Below are 19,693 nucleotides of genomic sequence, written 5' to 3'. Positions count from 1 at the left end.
CTTTTTCCCTACCACAAATACTTGAAACAGCTTGAATGTTAGGGAAGAGACAGAGCTAGCAAACTATTCTTTCTACATATAAAGTAAGATTTTTATACTGACCTTTTATTAGCAGCTCGACTTTATAAAGATCTGAGAGAGCTGTTAAAGGCTACAAACAAACAGATGGTTTTAATCTGTATAAATTGTAACTGTATGGCAAACTATAACATTTTCTGATAGAAGTGTAGGTTTTAAGTCCTTGATATTTGGTGTCAGGCACTGCTGTCTGTTCCACATTCAAAGTGAAATTCTTTGCTGGTGCCACGTGCTTTGTCTCTGCAGGAGTAAGCAGTTTATTTCCTGTAATCTCCTGCACTGCATAAATTAATTTGTGTACTCTCTTTGTACCACAGTAGTGTGTGTTATTGTTCTGCCTTCTCGAGGGGTTGTAATATTGCAGCAGCACTGGCACCATAAAAAAACAGAAGTGGACTTTGTTGGAAAGCTGTCTGAGCAAGTAGTGTGGAGTTAACAACATGATCTCTAAGCTCTGTGGGTTAAGTATGTGCCCTTTATGGGACAATGAAGCAGGCTTGGTGTAGGTGTGAGTAAACTGGTTTGGAAAAAGAAGAGCTGATCATCGTCTTCCAGAATAAAACATTTTAGATGTTTTTTGTTTTGTCTCTTTTTAAAAAATTGCTTAACTTTTTCTTTGTTTCATGCTCATATTCTGTCCCCATGGTATTGTACCTTGCTCAGTAGTATAATAGCTATTCATTTTGGTGCACGCTAGGTAATATGGTTAACACTTGTCACGTGATTTAGTTTCATGCCTTCTCTTGTCTGAAGGAAGGAATGATGTACACTCACTGCACTGTGTTGCTCTGAAAGTCTATGCATAAAAAAACCCCAAGTCATTTATTTTAAAAAGGCAAGTAATGAGCTCTGCTGAGCCAGAAAAGCAGAGTTTGTAACTATATTAATTTCAGAGGCTTAGATTGCCCTGTAGGTACCACAAGCCAGGTCACTGGGTACCAAAAGGTAAGATGCAGGGTACTATTTTGCAAGGTTGAGCTTGTTTGCATGGGATGCTGGACTTTACTCTTTGAGTGGTCTGAAATAGAATATATTCATCTAGGAATTAAAAAATATATCACAGACCTCATCAGCTTCTCTATTAGAAAGGTGGTTGAATGCTCACCTTTTTTCTTTCATATATGAAGGAAATTGCACGGGGCTTGCTATAATTGAGGCAAGAGAAAGCTAGTATCTGTACCAGCACCATCTGTGAAGGTCATGACATACTTTATCATATCAAAGAGAAGAAAAGAAATTAATCGCTCACGCTGTTTGTGGGAAGTGTCAATAACAAACTCAAGGTTTCTTGTACTATGCGCACTCTTCAACCTTCTTCAGCTTTCAGAGGAGCCTCTGCTGCGGTTGCAAACCCCACATCTTGGCCAGACGGCCGGAGGCAGGTGGAACTAAGACTGAGAACCCACAAATGCTTCCTGGAGGCGGTGCTGAGCTTCGGAGCACCATGGTTCACTCTGCTTAATTATCCAGCGCCTCAGAAAGAGCCAACAAGGAAACACAGGCTTTTATGGCTGCAGGTCTTTTCCTTGTGGTGGAAGAGTTGTAAGAAGTATCAGAAATTGCACGAGGCAATTGTGTATTTAATAAAATGACCAACCAAACCACTGCTAAACGAGTTTCTGAGCCTGGGGACAGCTTGTGCTTTTGCCTTAAAGAGTCTTTGTGTTACGTACACAGCTAGCATTAGGATTAGAGGCCGGGTTATTAATTTTGAGTAATTTCCTTTACCACCTAAGCAGTAGCTGCAGACTGCTTGACAGCTGCTTTCTGTTGCAAGACAAAACCCACAGCTGGTCAGCGGTGGTCCTCCACCCCCAGGGTAGTGACCCTTCAACAGCAAGTAAATGGCTGCTGTGGTTTTTCCTTGCCTTTTAGGCCTTTTTGCTTCAGAGGTGGGTGCTGAGGGCTTGGACACTGCTCCATGTCTTGAACACGTGCTGGTTTACACCATACTGCCATACAGAGGTAGCTGTCGGCCCTGTTTCTCAAAGAAGTTCCACTGACTGGCTCGGCTTACTCGTGTCAGCGTGTGGTAACTACAGGCAGGTCGGGCCGTTGAGCCTACTGGGTGGTCTGTGAGCTGCCTAAAATCGGGGTAGGCTATTGCCCCTGACAAACAAAACATGGAAATGTTCCCCGAGTGGCCTGAAAGACCCTGGCTCCCCATGCACAGCAGTGTTAGCTCAGAGGTGGTCAGAGGTTACAGCCTCTGCTTGGAGAAGCCCTAAGGGTTCAAAATGACCCTGGAGAGAGCAGAGGCCTCACCTCTTGCAGGCCCTCTACAAAGTGATGGAAGAGATTTTTTTGAGAGCGAGGGTGCCGTCCCCAAGGGTACCGAGGATGCCTGGGCATGTTGTCCCCTCTCTACTGAAACTAGACCACTGCGCGTCTAGGATCCTAAGAGCCATGAAGGTGCCCGAGGAGTGCTTCTGCAGCCCTGTGGTTTGGACATTCAGATGGAGAAGAGGACGTATGGTCCTAGGACCTTCCCTCTCCCTGGACTCGCTTGACTTTTTATGCAGTAGTGATCCACCGTGAAACGCGTGCTCCTTCCAGGAGCAAAGCCAGAGACTCGGCCAGGCAAGCAAGCAAGCAGCAGGTCAGGCCTCTTCTCACTCGCTCTCTTTCTGACCCCACATTTGGCATTCCTGGTTGCACAGGGGTCCTGCTTCATCATGGAGAATGGGGGGTATCCCAATCTTTTGTGTCCTGGAGTCTGATGATGAGGGACCTCTTTGGTGATGAAGGAAACATGGGTTCAAACTCTCTGAGGCCACGGACAGCTCTGATACAGTTATCCCTGATTAAGTGTTCTCACCACTTGCCTCTTACTACAAAAGCTTGATTGTTGTGGCTGCCACATCATGTTTTAAATGGTGCCTGCTCTGCTCCATGAGGTCCCTGACTCAGAAGAGGGCTAGGGGGGCTGCTGGTGGCCAGTACCTCTTGCAGTGTACCTGTCAACTCATTCTCAAGTCATTGAAGTGAGGTGCGGGTGGATTCAGAAGTCTAAGTTCTACCTAAGTTGCACTTTGGGCACAGGAGTCCTTTTTTTCGGAGCTACTTTGAGAACCATTTATATGCAGATTTGCAAGAAGAATTTAGTCCAAAATAGCTCCATTCAGGTAGGTATAATGAAGAGATGTTATACCCAGCAATTTAGAGCCAAATAAAAACACCCAAGCAGCCCTGCACTACTCATTTTGTGTTCATGCAATGCTCTGGAATTAAAACAACATAAGGTTGAAGTAACAGTGACGAATGATTTCTCTACTTTCCACAGAGCTCTTTCAGAAGAAGGTAATTTATTTAAAACTACAGTGTGATTTAACTTGCCAGACCTTTCTCAGAGCCTAAATAAAACTGCAATGATTATACTGTTTCATCTGTCTCAGCAAGATAACCATCAATTATGCTGGTCTGACCTGCCCTTTCCAGCAAAGGAAGAGATACATTTAGAATGTCACCCACTCAGAGAAAAAAAAATAATTTGGACTATCCAGAGGATGATTTCTATGAAGGTCATTACCCTGTACTTTCCTGGTTTCTGTTAATGTTTTATGCTTTTTTTCCCCCCCCATTTTGATGCACAGCTTTTATGGCTCATTGGGAATTGCTGTTAGCTCAAACCTGTGAATCCCTGTCCACACAACTCCTACCCTCCATCCCCCTCCCCACCACAGCTCTTGTCTACTCATGTATCATGTCTACTCACTCCCAGGCTCAAGTCTAAGCTCCCTCTGCACGCTAGAGCTTGCTCACTGTTGCAGAGGACTTCTTTCCCTTTTCTAACTACTTCTGCTTAACATCAGTCAGACGCCAGCCAGGTACCATCAATCCCTGGCACTGGCATTTCCCCAAGGAACTGAGAGAAACTGCAATTCAGCAATGCCCAAGGGCTGTGCTAGTTTTGTGGCAAGAGATTCATGGCCACATTTCTTTCATTTTTTAGAAAATGCACCATCTTCTATTTCCGACAAATGATTTTAACAAGTCAAAGTGACTTTTTGAAGTGCACTACACGGTTTCTCAGGTTGGACGCACAATGAAAAGAGCGCTGACTAACCATGCTGTTGTGCTGCCTGCAAACTAAGAATGATTGTAGTGTGTCAGAATTCCCCTGAAGGTACATATTTTGTCTAAAAGTGAAGAATTTGTGTTGAAGGCACTGAAGAAACTGCACATCACCCTGGGGATGGTTTTTGGAATTTCTGAAGCATGTTCAAACAAAACTTGACACCTTTTTTTTGGTAGAAACTTAGAAGCAGAAATTAAGAGAAATTTTAGGATGTTTACACTCTGCTTATTACTCTACATGTATCCCTTTACTGCAAAAGTGAGCTATATGTCTAGGTCAAAAGCAAAACTGATCCTTAAGCATTGCAGTAAATTTATGCAACATCTCACAGAAAAACCTTTATGGATTCAGTATCTCCTGCAGTCAGTATTACTACTGATGCCTCGTGCCAAAGCCAGGGACTGGTTGGATAAGGATTCAGAAAAGATACGTATTTAAAAAAAATAATCTGGAATTACCCTGGCCTGTGGCACTGGCTTGAAATAAGGCAGTAAGGGGTGAAATTTATTGATGTCTAGTAATGACAACTTGATCAAGGAAGCATCCTACACAAAATATCTTCAGCAAATCAGGAAGCACCAGGGAAGCTGTAGAAAGCACTTTGAAAAGCTAAGCTGAAATCTGCTTCTGTAGTGGAAACCAGTGGAACAAAGTTGAGAAAGTAGTTACAGTTTTGTATTATAGTTCTCTGTATGATAGTCCCATGCTCCTTGCACTACTTAACATTTTCCCCATATATATTTTGTATTTTTCAAAAAATATTATTTTCTGACTAACTGCATTATTCCTGCTTGGGACCCTTTCCTTCAACCTCACTCAGATATCCCTCTGGTACCTTTAGTTTAGGAAAGACCAACATGTGATACAAAGGAGACTGCTACAAAAGGCAAATCAGAAAACAACCCCAAAACGCATTATGACTCTCAGTCATCTTCTAGTGCTGCTTTGCTGGGACTTCCACATCCTTTGCCTCCTTGCAGGGATGGCTGTCGAGGGCCAGGATGCCTGACCCCGCATGCCAGGATGCCGCATGTACGCCATGTCCTGCAGGTGGACCCCAGGCTCCCTACTTTCCCTAGGTAGGCGATATAAAGGTGCCACCTGAATGCTTGGAGGAGATGCATGAGCTGTTGTGGTGTAGCCAGGTACAAAAGGCATACCTGGATCTTCTGCTGGAGGTGCACTCATGTCCATGGTCTGAGCCATGAGGGGCTCCTAAGGCCACTCACTAGATCTGTGCTTTCTCATACTCCTCACAGACAACATCAAAAGCTAGTCTTTAGTCTAGTCTAGTCTTTAGGCAGAGTCTACCAACACTTCTGTGGATAAGCTGGATGCTTCTCTGCTATCTTCTCCAGAGAGATCTTCGAGTTTGGAAGTCTGTCCCATCTCCTCCTCCTGGGTTGGAGGTGAGTCCTGCTCCTCAAGGGCTGATGGTGCAAGGCTATAGTGAGGATGGAGTCTTACACCTTGGACTGTGGTAGGCTGACCTTCTCAGCTAGTGGTCATTGCTGCTTTGGCTTTGCTGCAGGCTGTTTCAGTTGTATGCCCCCCCACCTGGTGCTGGTCTGCAGCCCACCTGTAACCCAACCAGCACATTTAAGCTAAAATCTCCTGTTAAGCAGATGTTCCTGTTGTGAGGAGCCATTTGAAAACTGTGGACCTGTGAATACTGTTTCCATTTTTTAATGACTGCAGCAGACATCTAGGGACTCCATGCCGCTTTTGAAGATGAAAGTGAGCTATGGGTTTGCATGGGTGCCAGCATTATAAATGAGGCTATTATGAGTAGTTCTGGGTTTCTGAAGATGTGCTGTTGGTGGAGGTGCTGTTGAGACACCTGACATGGTGTGGGCCAAGCTGTGCAGCCTTATGGCACGTGTGTTGCCAGCCCTTGGCAACTGGCAGGAGTGGGCTCTCTAGCATATGGGTCATGAAGACAATATGAGAGATGGTTATGCTTCCAAAACTACATGCCTCAATATCCAAGTGGCCCAGAGGGGACTTGAGGAGCTAGACAACATGGTGGTGGGGAAAGTGGCCTCCAGAGCCCAGTCCTGGATACTGTGACAGTGTAGGTGCAGCCAGGAATTGTTGGGAAATGTGTCTCAGGACCAGGCTGACACTGATTTATTTAATTTTGCATATTAGAAGCTTTAAAACCTGCTGTTTTGGCATAGAGATGACTCACAGGATTCTGTTTCTGAGAGCCTGAGATCAAAAAGAAAAACTGTGCTTATCACATGGACGGGGAGCAGGAATTTGTAATGTATAGTCTTTTGTTTTTAAAACAAAACTAAGCCTGCAGACCTCAATATTGCATAATCCACTTCCACGCTCAGGAAGTTTTTCTGAACTTTGGCTTTAGGAGATTACCATATGAGCTTCTACTTAAAATCTAATTATTGCCTAACTTACGTATTTCTTCCTACACACAAATTTCACCAGTGAGAATAGAAAATGTAGACCATGGAAGCCTGAGACTTTACATCCGAAATGACCACATATTTTGAGATGCAGTTTGGTAGAAAGACTGTCCCCAAAGCAGGGTGAAAGGAGATTTATCTGACTTGTGTGATGCCTGTATTTGACCTGGCAAGCAATCCCATTTGTACCAAATCGTTCCATTGCAACAACTCTAAACTTCTGTAACCTTTCCCCTCCCTCGTCTGGACACTCCTCTCCTTCCCATTTAGCGTCATCTCCAAACAGCCGCTCTTTCTTCATACGTTTCATATTCCAAACCCTTCTCCCACCAAGGCCAGGAGAACCAAATGCTGGAGTGCTGCAGATGCATTGCAAGAGAGGTGAGCAGGATGGGCTCCCACCAAGGTGAGCAGGATGGGCTCCCGTTGTCCCTGGCTGGCTGGAAGCTGTGAAAATAGCCCCCAGAGTCACAGAGCCATTACCCGTTTGTAACTCTGACTCACTGAAGATGACCAGGGCCAGGATACACAGCGCTGCTGCCAGCTTTCCTGTGTGTCTCACCCTTGTTCTACAGACTCAAGGGTAAACTATGTATTTGGGGAAAATAAAAAGAATGGAGCCTTCTGAATCCCTAAAGGAACCTGGCAGGGAGATTTAGAGGCACAGAGGCGGCCACGTCCAAACTTCCCTGTAAACAAGTGATTTTAGAGAGGTAAAAATTTCCACAGTTTTATGTACAAGCCTGGAGGTGCTGGAAATCCCCAGCTCATCCTAGTGGGGACATTAAAGGCTTCATGAAGCTACACAAAATCAATCAGAATTTCTCCAGAAATTTTGGCTGATGTAAAACTGTCACTTGGCAATTATGTGCTTTTCTTCATATGAAACCAGCTGCCAGCTGAGAGACTGTTGGCTCCTGTGTTACGCGTCACATTTACAAAGCTATTTAATAAGGTGACAGGCCAAAAAACAGTTTGCAAATGCAAATTGATCTTGAAAGTATTTTTTGTATCTGTGACTATGGGATGTCCTGTGGAACGAGATGCATTAAGGATAACTGACACAGATCATGTTCTTAATGTGCCACTGACCTCTTAATGCACTCTGAAGCTCTGGAGATAAAGCAAAGGTAGGATGGACTTAATGGATGCTAGAAAGCCAATTCAGTCATGACGGTAAGACTCGTCAGGTTAAGAACTGCTTAAACCTAGATGATTTGTATGAAGCGGAGGTGGTTATAAATACTCTTCTGAATGCAAATGTGTTTCCAGTTTGGGATATGAGCTATAGATTTCGGTGATCTGCTTCAAAAGGAAAGCAAAAGCTGCAGATGGTGCTATCTTTTTTAATTAAAATACATTTTCATGAGAAATATTGCTGGTTTCAATTCATTGGGACATTTTATATCTGATCAACATTTTCTGTTTTTTTTTTTCCAGGGGTCATTTGCTGAAAAATGAACCTGATCAGGAAAGGCAGCCCAAGGTGACCTAGCCATGTCCTGCTGCAGGGACGAGTGGAGATGCCAGATCAGAGAAGGTGGCAAGAGAGGTGAGGATGAGCTGGCTGCAGAAAGAGGGAGTGCACTCTGCTCCTCTGCTGACAGGGCACCGGCAGAGGATGTGGGAGCAGCCCTCAGACACCACTAAACGTACAGCTGCCCCAGCACAGAGTTTGGTGCAAAATGTTTGCAGAGCCCAGAGCAAATACTTGGGTAGCTAACCCATAAGTACCACGCTGTCAGGACTGCCCACTTCTGGTACCTCCCAGTGTTTGCAAGGGTCAGATACCTCCCCAGAGGCTGCAATCTCAGCTGGCCAGTACAGCTACCCCAGAGATGCCTTAGGAGCCTACAGAATTTCAGTAGATCCTCGACTTGTCTGTGGGCCACAGCACTGGAAGAAAAGCTCGTCAGTAATACATGCTCCTGTTTTATCTGCAGCAAGTCCCTTCACATCCCGCTTTTTGCGGCAGCTTGCTTTCCGCAGGGCATTATCAGGAGTCAGTAAAAGGCAGTCTTACTGCTCCCTTCCGTAGCTCTCGCAGCACTGCCCGCAGCCCCTTTGGGTCGGGGGCTAAAGGAGTTGACAAGCGCGATCGGGGCTGTTGTGAGCCAGACAGTCAGAGTTTAATTTACTAATAGAGATACAATTTAAATGGTTACAGATTTTCTGGGCACTTTTGCACCTCTCTGAGCCTCTGCTGTGGCAGGGGGAGGCTGCGCTGCCTGCGCAGCATTCACCCAAGTTTTCCAAGTGTGAAATGTGCAGCAGATAAAGGCACCGGGATGCAAAAGAATGGCAGCTGCACCAGGACTGTTAGAGAGGCTCTTTTACAGGCGACTGAACCGTCAATTTGTAGTAAGACATTGTTTTCTAAACATAGCATAAAAACTGTTATCTTGCCTGGCTGGTCATTAGAAGAGAGATAATTATAGTCTCTGTGTGACAGCCGGGCCCAGAACAGGGGCCGCATTGTCCCAGGTCCCAGCTGAGCTCTAGCACAGGCACCCCAGGCCAGCGCTGGGACAAGGGGGCTCCTTGTGCCCCGGCAAGTTCAAAAGAGGAATTGAAGTGCTCTAAGTAGGTGTTAAGCACCTATCTCTCTCTCTGACTCTGGCCTTAAAAACTACTCCACAGCAGAAAGATGAGGAGGGCAGAACTGTGACTGCTGTAGCTGCATCCTCCCTGGCCGTATGTACAACACATACTATGACTATTATTTTCAGGTCCTTAAAAAAAACAAAACCCAAAACTTTAGTTTTGTGTTTATTTTTGTTTTGCTCTGTGTTTCTGTTTTCTGACACAGACCAATGAGACCTGTGTGATGGATGGGCTTTCAGAAGGCAGAACATATCCATTCAGTGTCCACTTTCTGAGCCCTGAATGGGAGGTCTAAACCTCAGCTGATCCTGCAGCACGCTGGAGGAGTCCTGGTGGACTCAGAGCTTTAGGGGGCCAGAACATCCCCGAGGGCTCTCAGGAAATCCCCAACTATTGCTTTTCACCACCCATCCAGAAAAGACGGTGCCTCCCCACCCCATTGCAACGGGCCAACACGCACCTCACTGCTCCAGCACCTGCCCATTCCAGTCCCTCCGTATGGGGAGTACATGGCTATGAGTGCCACAACATTTTTTCTTATGTTATTTACCCTCAAGACACCAGAGGAAGAATACAGTCACAGCCGCAGATAGTAAACTGAGCTATCACTTTTATTGCTCGTTTCAGCCAGGTGCCCTAAAATGACTTACCTATCATCATTTAGGAGACTTTTAGTAAAATGGAGACTTGAACATGTATGTCCTGAGCCTTGGGTTGGCTCAGCTGCTGGGCATTATTTTCTGTCTACAGCTTTATTTGTGGCTCAGGGATGAAAAGGAAAAAGTTAAAAATTCTCCAGGCAGACCAGGTACAGTCAAGTCTTTGATGCCACTGTTATGTAAACTTCAGGTTTATTTTTAGCAATGTATTCTACAAAGCAATGGCCAGAAATAGTAAATAATTCTGTTATTTCACATGAAGTAATTAGCCTGTTTTCCCAACTTCTGTGTTCACACTGTGTCTTAGGAAGTCCTGTTTTAGAAATATTCCAATTAATCAAGTTTGACAAAAGGGAGTGTAAAAGTTAATTTCCTACTACTTCTGTGAAAGTAAGTAGCTGGGTGAAGGGGGACACCTTGTTAATGTCTCCCCTAAAGGAAAGACTGTGGTAAGATCTCATTCTTATTAGACACAAGAGAATCCACATGGGGTATTTTTCTTGCATCCCAAGTGTGAGAAAACCTGGTTTAGTTACTAAAACTACTTAGTTCAACCAGCCAGTGGTAAGTCATGTGTAAGAACAGTACCAGGGAAAGTAGCGTCTTGCATAAAGTAGTGAGCAAGTTAGGAACATAAAAATCCTACTACAGGTGGAAACACAAAGAAATACTCACTTATATTGGCAGCACAGTCAAGGGTTCTTTTTTTAAAAAAATATTTCTTATGTCTTGAATAGCAGAAAGACAGGAAATCTTTTCTGTCATCCCAGTGAGAACAACCCCAGCAACTTGAAAGATTAGATAAAATATGCAAGCAAAATAAGTCTCTTTAAAATAAGATACTAATTTAATACTCCAAAAATAAGTGTATAATGCAGTTATTTTTGCTTGAGCTCTTTTTGCGTCTTTGAAAGAGACCAGTCTTGCAGCAATGACTGTCATTCAAGTGATGAACTGAATACAATCTGAAGAACATGGTACTACAGATACAGAACAACATATTTATTCTTTAAGCATAGTCAAATGCAAGGTGGTTTTAACTTTAAGATGTATATGGTAAAATACAAGCTATAAATATATATGACTCTGTTTCTGTTCTCAGTCAAATATATTTTAAAAGCCATCCAAACTACTTTTTATCTGTATGGGCTTGCTTGTTTTTGGTGTTTTGTTTAAATTTTGAAGAGGTTAGAGGAGAAAGAAGTGTGATCCAAGGAGGATCTGCCTCTAATCTGTAATTCCTTTTTTGCTCTGGATGTGGCGTAGCTCCCATAAACTCTAGGAACAAAATATTAACTAGGATTGAAAGTTTGCTTGGGGCATTTGGTTCATGTTCATACTAGTCAGAGAAATCACATTTTGGAGAGACTTATCGAGACTCTAATCTCTCCGCAGAGAGCTGAACGGCTGTGGCAGGCTTGACAATGCTATTCATTTTTGGAGCCTCACCAGCAAAACAAGCACTCAGCACAAAAGGATATATAGCGTCTAGGCTACTGTACTGTTCATACATCTGTATCTATTCATCTAGTAGAGGAGTTCACACCACATAAATATATATCACTGGAATAATACCGCTTTCCATTCTATATCTTGGAGATTAGTGTTCCCTGGTGTCAGGTAGTGCTAATTAATGATATAATACACACCTTTCTATTGATCAAAGAGACAAAGAAAAAGTCTTGACAGCAAAACTATTTTAAACTTAGGGAACAAGTTGCATTACTTATTACACACTGTTTGAACAGTGGGCATATATATGTCTATTGGTGTGTGGCTAATATACACCTTTCTTTATCAAATAGTTAAGCCCTTGCTGTTCAGGCAAGTGAGTATATGTGTTCACTTTAACAGTAGGGGTTTAATGCTTTTATAAATACTTAAAGTAGTATATATAATTTAAAGTACAGTTTCATTCTACATCTATGTCTTCATTCTCTTAGGTCTTTGATCCTATGTACACAGCTGGAATGCTAAAAAAAATTATGTCCCTACAGTTTCTTAGCAGTGAAAATATTCAACTATTACCAACAGGCAAAAAAGCAACTCCCCCCTCTCCCCTAATAAATAAATATAGCAGAGAAATGACATCAGAATTACCTTGCTTGAGGTGTGCAACTTTTTATTCCTTTTCTCCACACAGTATGAAAGTGCTATTTTTTCCAAGCTTTTCTGTATCCCAAACTCCAGCCAACATTATTTTACAGAAGGAGAGGCAGGCAGCGGAGGGAGGCCTGGACACCTTTTCTCTTTCAGAGAGGAGCTAATCAAACATTCCCATCAAGCTCCCAGCTCTGTGAAAGGCACATTGCTCTCCCTCCCTCCCTCCCTCCCTCCCTCTGCTCCTCTCTCCCTCTCTGTCTCTCCCTCCCTCTGTCTCTCCCTCTCCCTCCCGCACACACAGACATACAGAGCTCCTTACATTGATTTAGCAGCCGAATTAGGCGGTCCTGTTTTAAATATATGTTCCCTCCCACATATTTTTGGTAGGGATTTCTATGCTCCTTTTGCACTAGCCTGTCAGATTTGTCAAGTTTTTTGCTTTTGGGAAGCAAAGCTTTACTCCACTGATGTTTTGGTTCCATTTTTTTCAGTCTCCCTGGGCAGTTCAGCACTGTAGTAAAAGGACTACAACTAGTAGCTGGGCGTAAACTGCACATCTCTAAAGATTATAAATACCAGATTAGTCAGGTGCAAGTCAGATTTAAAGAGGAAAAACAGCTTTTGAAGAAACGGACTGTGATGCCTTTACTCGTGTGAGTAGCATGGTGTTCCCTCGACAGTTTCCCCGAAGTTGGAGGATTAGCGACAGAGAGTCTGTGAGTCTGGGCATAGAGAGGTAGAAGTATGACATGAGGCTTAGCAGGGACTTCTTTCTGATGAGGTTGGGTGTGGGAATTTAATAAAATGCTCTCAAAGACTTCTAAACTGGCACTCATTTAGTGTGACCTCGCCAAATGAGATATACACAAAATTATTAACTTGCTTAAGTTATCTATATATAGACCTCCTAAGAGAAAATATTATTGACACAGTCAAGATTACAGCATTTACAAGATTATCACAGAAAGGGCTGATATCAGATTCCAGGATGCTGGAACGCAAACTATAGTCTGCAATTCCACCTAGGTATTCAGAAGCGTATAGATAATATATATGAGCAAACACACACTGTTTTATCTAAGATCATTATTGGTGACCAAAAAAAATCTAGTATAAATACAGGAGATCTAGTTCAAAAGATACATGGGAAAGACATGCAGTTCCTGGCTACTTCTGATCTAACAATTCCATAAATGCATTTGGTTTAAGGGAAAGTGATGACCTTTTTTTTGGTGAATCTCTACTCCAGTACTTACAGAAACTGTCTAACAGCTCAGCATATCAACAAAGAGTACAATAACAAAGGTTTATGAAGAAGTTCCAACTGTATTACTGAGCTATAATGATCCATAATTCATTTGATTCTCTTCATACAGAAGTTCAGGCTTGCCGTGATAATCCCTTGTGAGGTAGAATGCAGTGGACTGGCAGAAAGCCTCTCCAGACAGCAAATCTGTTAGCAGATCTGCCCATAAGATCTAATAACCCTCCTCGCTCCTCCCCAAAGTCTTATTATTTCAAGTTAACACTTTCAGAATATCATCACTTTTTTCATAAGGCTTTGTGAAGTTTGTTTATTCGGATAACCATAGGCAAAAAGACTGAGACCTTAGGACTGGAAGTTTACAGGTGCTTTGAGGCCAGACATATAAATATTGGGGTTTTGCAGCTAGGTGGCTATGTGTCATTGCCCAGCACTAGTAGAGGGCTGAAGTACCCGCAATAACTCCTTACCTGCAGATCCTTATAGAAATACTCTAAAATTTTTGGACACAGACCTTCATTGGTATTTAGCCACTTATTTTCCACTCAAGTAGATTATTTTCAGAAATCCATGGGCATCTATGTACATGTTGAGATGCCTATATAGCTTTAAAGTCTCAGGTCAGTGGCTTATCAAAGAAGCCTCTTGATCTCAAACCAGTGCAAGTGAGAGTACTGAAGAGTGAGCTCCTGGCAAACCAAGACATGGTCGGATGGCAGAGGCTCAGGCTGTGCCTGCAGAGCGCACGACAGGATTGTATAGAAATAGCTGGACTAGTGCAGAGTGATGGAGCTGAGATGTCAGAAGCAGAGAAGCAGCAGCCGATCATGATAACTGGCACCGGCAAAAAGTCCTCCTCAGGTTCAGTTTCTGGTACCTGCGTCAGCTCATCGAGGGGTGTAGCTGTTGGCATGCTGAACGTGGTTGGCAAGGTGTCAAAGCAACAGTGACAAGGCTTACAGCGAGATCATGCTTCATCGTTGCTGCTGCAGCGTGGTAGTTTTACAACAGCTGATAGATCCATTTCTCATTTTCCATGGATGGATTATCTAATTTGAGGGTAAATTGTATCAAGGGCAAAGAGCCAGCATGGACCAGGCAGGACTTAGCTCAAATGCAGTGGTGTGTGAACACAGCTCGGTTGCTTCCAGAAACTCAGCAGTGGTGCAGCCCCGTCCATGGTGCACCCACCTGAGCTTTCCCAGCCCGACTGGCTCTGCTCGGGGCTCGGGTCAAGGATGCTGCCAGCGGGCTGGTGCATTTCTGCGTCACTGCCTATGAGCTAACCCGGCATCCTGGAAATGACCATCCTGGGAACCATGGAGCAGAAACACTGACTGGGCAGAAAAAGAAAAACTATCTAGGTTTGTCATTATCCAGGGTATTCAGCCTCTCATTATCGTGTGCAATGGAGAGCTGAAGAGTATCAAAACAAAACGCCGAGGAGGGCACTGGCTGTCTCTTTTTATCACAACATTTCCAAGTGTTGCCTCCTGTGCTCTTTCCAGACAGAAGCAATTTCCAGCCACCCAAGAGCTGGCAACACAAAGTGCGGGAGCAAGAGGTGAACCACGTTGTGTGGCTCCACTTCGGTGCTGGGATTTGCCACAGGGAAAGATGTGTTCACAAAAGAGCTGACCGTGCAGTCAGGAAGCCACTAGTTTGAAGACAATAGGTATTGAACACGATCGTCTAGAGGATGGACAAATGCTCCGTATCTGTATGCATTTACATCTCCCACCGTCACTTCTAGTCAGAGGCCTCCACCTGAGTTTTCTGCTGACTGGTAGTACTGTTTGGGTGGTAGTTTTTAGGTTGTACTGTGCTGTATTTTCATTTGTTTGTTGGTAAAAGCAGGATTTAGCAGCATCCATTGAAAATATTATTAAATGTATGAATGCACACTTAGAGCAGGTGACAAATTTCAAGGGGCAGAGTCTTTACTACTGCATGACATAGATATGCACATATACATAGATACATATAGACACATAGAGACCTAGTAAGTAAGGCTAATGCATATCACAGCCTCGCTCCACCACAGCAGCAGCAGCTCAGTAACTACCATCAGTAAAATATTTGAGCAAAATCACTGCTGTATTCATTTCCAAGTGGGTAGCACTGACATGTGGAGTAGCTTTGTTTCCATTGTAATATGAAGCCTGAAAGGAAAGGAACGCAGACCTCTAACCTGTTCCTTGAAAGTCTTAATGAAGCAGCTAACGAACAAGACTAGCAAGTTGAAATACTTTGGTTTCAAAGAGAGTTTGAGAAGATTCTTCATTTTTGAGGACAATGTGGTGACTGCATTGCATTGTGATCTGCACAGAGATTACCTATGCTCTGGAAGATAAAACAGCAGAGAGAGATACGATAAGATGTGTCTAAGTAATGTCAGCACCGAGAGAGGAGATAATCTGGCCGAGACTCGGTAAGGAGGTTTGGTGTTTTCAAACAGGGTTAGCAGCAGATCTGGAAGACCAGACACTTGCTGATGGATCTTTGTCACAGACCCTTAAATAAACCTTCATTTCGAGATCATCTGTCACGCAGAATTTTTAAGGTATGCAGTTTTTGTTTAAAAAACATTGCTTTGGGTAACAGCTGGGTAAAGGCTGTGTTGGGTAACAGCTGAGAATCTGACTTTGCTGAACGGAAGCTCACTACACCTAATGTAATCCTCACTGCAAATCTAACTTCAACATTTTTTAACAAAGCTTTTGTTTATAATATAACCAGTGGGCTTAATATAACATGTTTCAGCCAACACGAAAATGTAAGATCCCTCATGTCTCCCTCTCTCTGTGTGCAGTGATGCACAGGTAAATGAAATAGGGGAAACCGTATCTATTTGGAAATGGCAAATAAATTCACGTGTTCTGGGTTTGACACTCACCGACTGGTATGGCCCCTGAGCTGAGGGCAGGCAATGACGTGACTGTATACAACTGTTAGGGCACCATGAGAGACAGGTGTAGTTTTGGACTCAGGTGTCCAAATTCAGTCCAAATTCATTACTGACCTGGCGCATAGTCTTTTGATTCATAGCTGGCCTTTCTGTAGTGATTTACATGAATAGGTCAAACTCTTGCAGAAAGAGGAAGAGAGCAAGATTTTACCATGTGGTAGGTTTACAGAGGTTAACATCTAAGCCAGAGCAGAGATCGGTGGCTTCAAAGGCCATAATTGCTTCCGAGAAGTCTGTGCAAGGGGATGGCAGGTATACACATCCTGTGAGGCAGGCATGTGCTGCGGCACGACCCATTGTGCTCATGTCCCCAACATTCAGGAGGAACTCCTGGCTCCAACAGTGCCAAAGCAAATCATCTTAATCTATGTTACAGAACAAGCTATGCCTGCAAAATTTTTAGAGAAATCTGAAATTTGGTTGGGAATTTTTTAGGGGCAAAGCACTGAGTGTCCCACACACTAGGTCTTTGTCCCACTTGTTGAGACCCAAGGTGCATGCTGCTCTTCTGGTGTGGGGCTGTGGGCCACACTTTTAAAACCATGAGATCATTTGCTCTCCAGGTTGCAAGTAGGAATTGCATAAGGAATCAGTGTGATTCAGGGCTGAGCTAACTGGCCGGGGATCGTTACACAGAAACTGTTGAATGTATCTTCTCAGATGACCACTGCAGGCTTAGTAAGTCAGTACTATAAAGTCCTGACTCTGCATATAAAGACAGAAAACACAGGCAAATTAAATGATTTCTGTAAGATCATGCATAGCTATGTCACATCTAATCCTATCCAAGTGCTTAAACAGAAAGGAAGACGTTTTCTGCGCTCAAGCAATTACCCTCAAGTCTTTTCCACCACATACTACCACAGGAGTCAGAGAGCAGAATATTCTCCAAGTTTTAACACCCCAAGATGCCATGTGCAGTCTGGCAGTGCTGGCTCTGCTCAAAGACAGTGTGGCTGCACTTGTTAGTGTTCCCTCCTAACAAGTGACGGTGGAGTTCAAATTCTGCAGTTTTTCTGCATTTCTCAAGCTCTGTGAAGTGAAATATTAACTAACGCATTAGTACGCTTAAGGTAATCTGTGCTTGAAACCCATTTAAACATGAAGAAAACAAAGCATGGGGAGAACACAGAAGAAAGTTAAAAGTATAATTGGGATGGCAAGGCAGCTAGGGGGTTAACATTGTTTGACTTTAGCTGCTTAAAGCACTTACATCTAAATCGACCTCAGGTAAATAAAATAACCAATGTCCTGGAAGGCTTATATAAAATACACTGATGTGTTTGTCTCGTGTTTGAGAAAGGTACGGAGGCTAAATTATGTATGCTGTAGCTATTTGCCAGCATCAGGAACTTCTTTAAATAATTAGAGCAATTGGGTAGCCAGGCATCTGGGTGGTTTTTTTTTTTATGAATGAGGAGACCTCATGAGCCAAATGAATGCATAATGTTGGCATGCTTGGCTTAAATGGATGGATACCAAACTTACAGTGTGTAAATTTGACCCACTGGGTGTTTCTCGGTGAAGATGGCAACAGCCATGTTTCCTGAGGCTATAGAGAAGCCGGGCTCTGTCAGTAAGCCCCAAGCCCCAGGTTGATTTGTTTGCCCCACAAGGAAGAGAGGGACAAATGGTGACAAAATTAGCCTTTTCAGATTTGCCAGGAGGTGATGTTCAAGTGAGAGCTGATAAGCCCCTTGCCCTGTATCTCCTGCAGTGTACGGCATGGGAATGGGTTCTGGCTGGGAGCCTGCTGTCCCAGCTGGGCAGGCCCAAAAAATGAGGGTTCATAGCAGGAAATGGGAAAGGGACCCTTTTCTGTGACTGACACTTGAGCCTTTCCTATTGAGCACTGACCATTTTAAGTGTCATGGATTTGAATTACTTTTTTAAAGTGCTGGTCAGTCACTTTTGGAAACTTTTGACCTCATCCATCTCTATAACAATCAAAAGACGAAGAGAACTTGGGCTTGGAAAGATGATCTAATAAGGCATTTGAGCAAACTCAGAAGTTGCTACTATCTGTAAAGAGTGTTTGAATACTCTGAGAGAGATTTAATGTGTAGTGTGTTAGCTGTGGGCATGCAGACAATACTAGTTAGGACCAACAAGTCAGCTGGGTTTGCTTATAAATCTTGGACTGTAGCAGAAAGAAACAATGTTCAGATATAGCTCTCCTTTAATTATTTCAAATATATCTCTGCAGGAAAAAAGAAAGCAGATGGAGGATGCACTTGCACTGAAAATACAACAGGGAGCTATCATGGGCATAAAGAAATCTTCATTATTTTTACCATGCAGCTGAATCTACCCATACCTCCTATGCCCCATATTCCCAATGTCAGATTTAGAACAGAGGCTGCCACAAATGCTGTGTTGAAACATAAATAAAGTGAACAGTCAATGCCAGGGCTGGAACAGCCCCCATCACATTTAGGATCAGGAAATGCCAAGGGCGGTTGCTCGGGAGGAGTTTGCCCTGATTATGGCCACAGGCTTTTGGGTCTGAAGGGGTGTAACCAGCTTTAAAAACTGTGATGTTATGGAATTGGACTGTCATGTTTGTATCTCACCAATCTGCTATCAGAAACCAAGCGACCGCCACAATGGAAATCCATTTTAAGAACCACTTTTTTGGCAGAACTTGCAGTTATTGCAAACAAAAATGTATGGTGACTGAACAGAACTGGGTCTGTAGGAAGTGCAGCATATGGATTTTGTTCATCTTGAATCCAGTGTAGGTGGGGATTGAGTCTTCCCAGGGTAAGTGGGATATGTTTCATACTACCTCATATAAAACCTGATTTGTCAGCATAAAGCTCCTTGTATGAGGAGTAAAGTCATCTGTTTAGGAGAGTGTTCTCTGTTAATCAAAAGTTTCAGCAGTGCTGGATTCAGCTGAAATTTGCAGATGAGGACCACAGCGCTCAGCAAACACAAATGGCTTTTTCAGCATGCTTTCCCTATCTGCGTAGTGCCAGTGCGAGCCATGCGCTATCACTGCCACTGTTAATTCAGTTTGCCAAGAATACCAGGTCTCACTCTGGATCCCAGTGCCCCTTACCTTGGCAGTAAAGCTCGACTATTCACTGCAAATCAGGCCTGGAAAAAGTAAACCCAGTAACAGTCTTCTGTCTGTTCTTCCTGACTGTTTTCCTGATGTGTTTTCTGTTTACGCTCTGTAGGGCATCAGGTGTCAAAGCAAGTAGGTGATGCCAGTAAAAGCCACTTCACAGTAGAGAGCTCATGGCTGCCTCCCAGAAACTGAATGCATCCCCTCTGTGGTGCCCTTATCCTTGCCTTCTCCAGCTTTAGCTCTTGGCACTGACTGTTCAAAATGCAGGTTTTTTCTGGAGGCAACATGCAGAAATCAGAGTGCTGCTCTGGCAAGCAGAAGTGTCCAAACATGCAGCAGGGCCAGAACTGCCAGTGTGTTTAATGGGTGGATTAATGTATTTTCTTTACTGGTATGTATCTTTCAAAACAGGTATTTGCCAGAGTTCATGAAAAGCC

The 19,693-nt window shown here is 43.6% G+C and overlaps 1 protein-coding gene across 4 annotated transcripts in view; it reads right to left on the bottom strand.

Moving 5' to 3' along the window:
* The window catches only part of VIT (vitrin), a 55,405-nt gene extending 43,316 nt beyond the window's left edge, over window positions 1-12,089 (bottom strand). For 3 of the 4 annotated variants that reach the window (XM_054820862.1, XM_054820865.1, XM_054820867.1), the window contains exon 1: window positions 11,946-12,089. The gene's annotated coding sequence lies outside the window, so the exon portion shown is untranslated. Of the gene's footprint in view, window positions 1-10,520; window positions 10,634-11,945 lie in introns of all 4 variants that reach the window. The other variant, XM_054820863.1, reaches the window with a different exon arrangement.
* Between the last annotated feature and the right edge of the window lie 7,604 nt (window positions 12,090-19,693).

Source organism: Grus americana, chromosome 3, assembly GCF_028858705.1.
Source record: "Grus americana isolate bGruAme1 chromosome 3, bGruAme1.mat, whole genome shotgun sequence".
Taxonomy (NCBI): domain Eukaryota; kingdom Metazoa; phylum Chordata; class Aves; order Gruiformes; family Gruidae; genus Grus; species Grus americana.
Note: the sequence above shows the minus strand (reverse complement) of the source record. Positions and strands in the feature narration are given on the sequence as shown.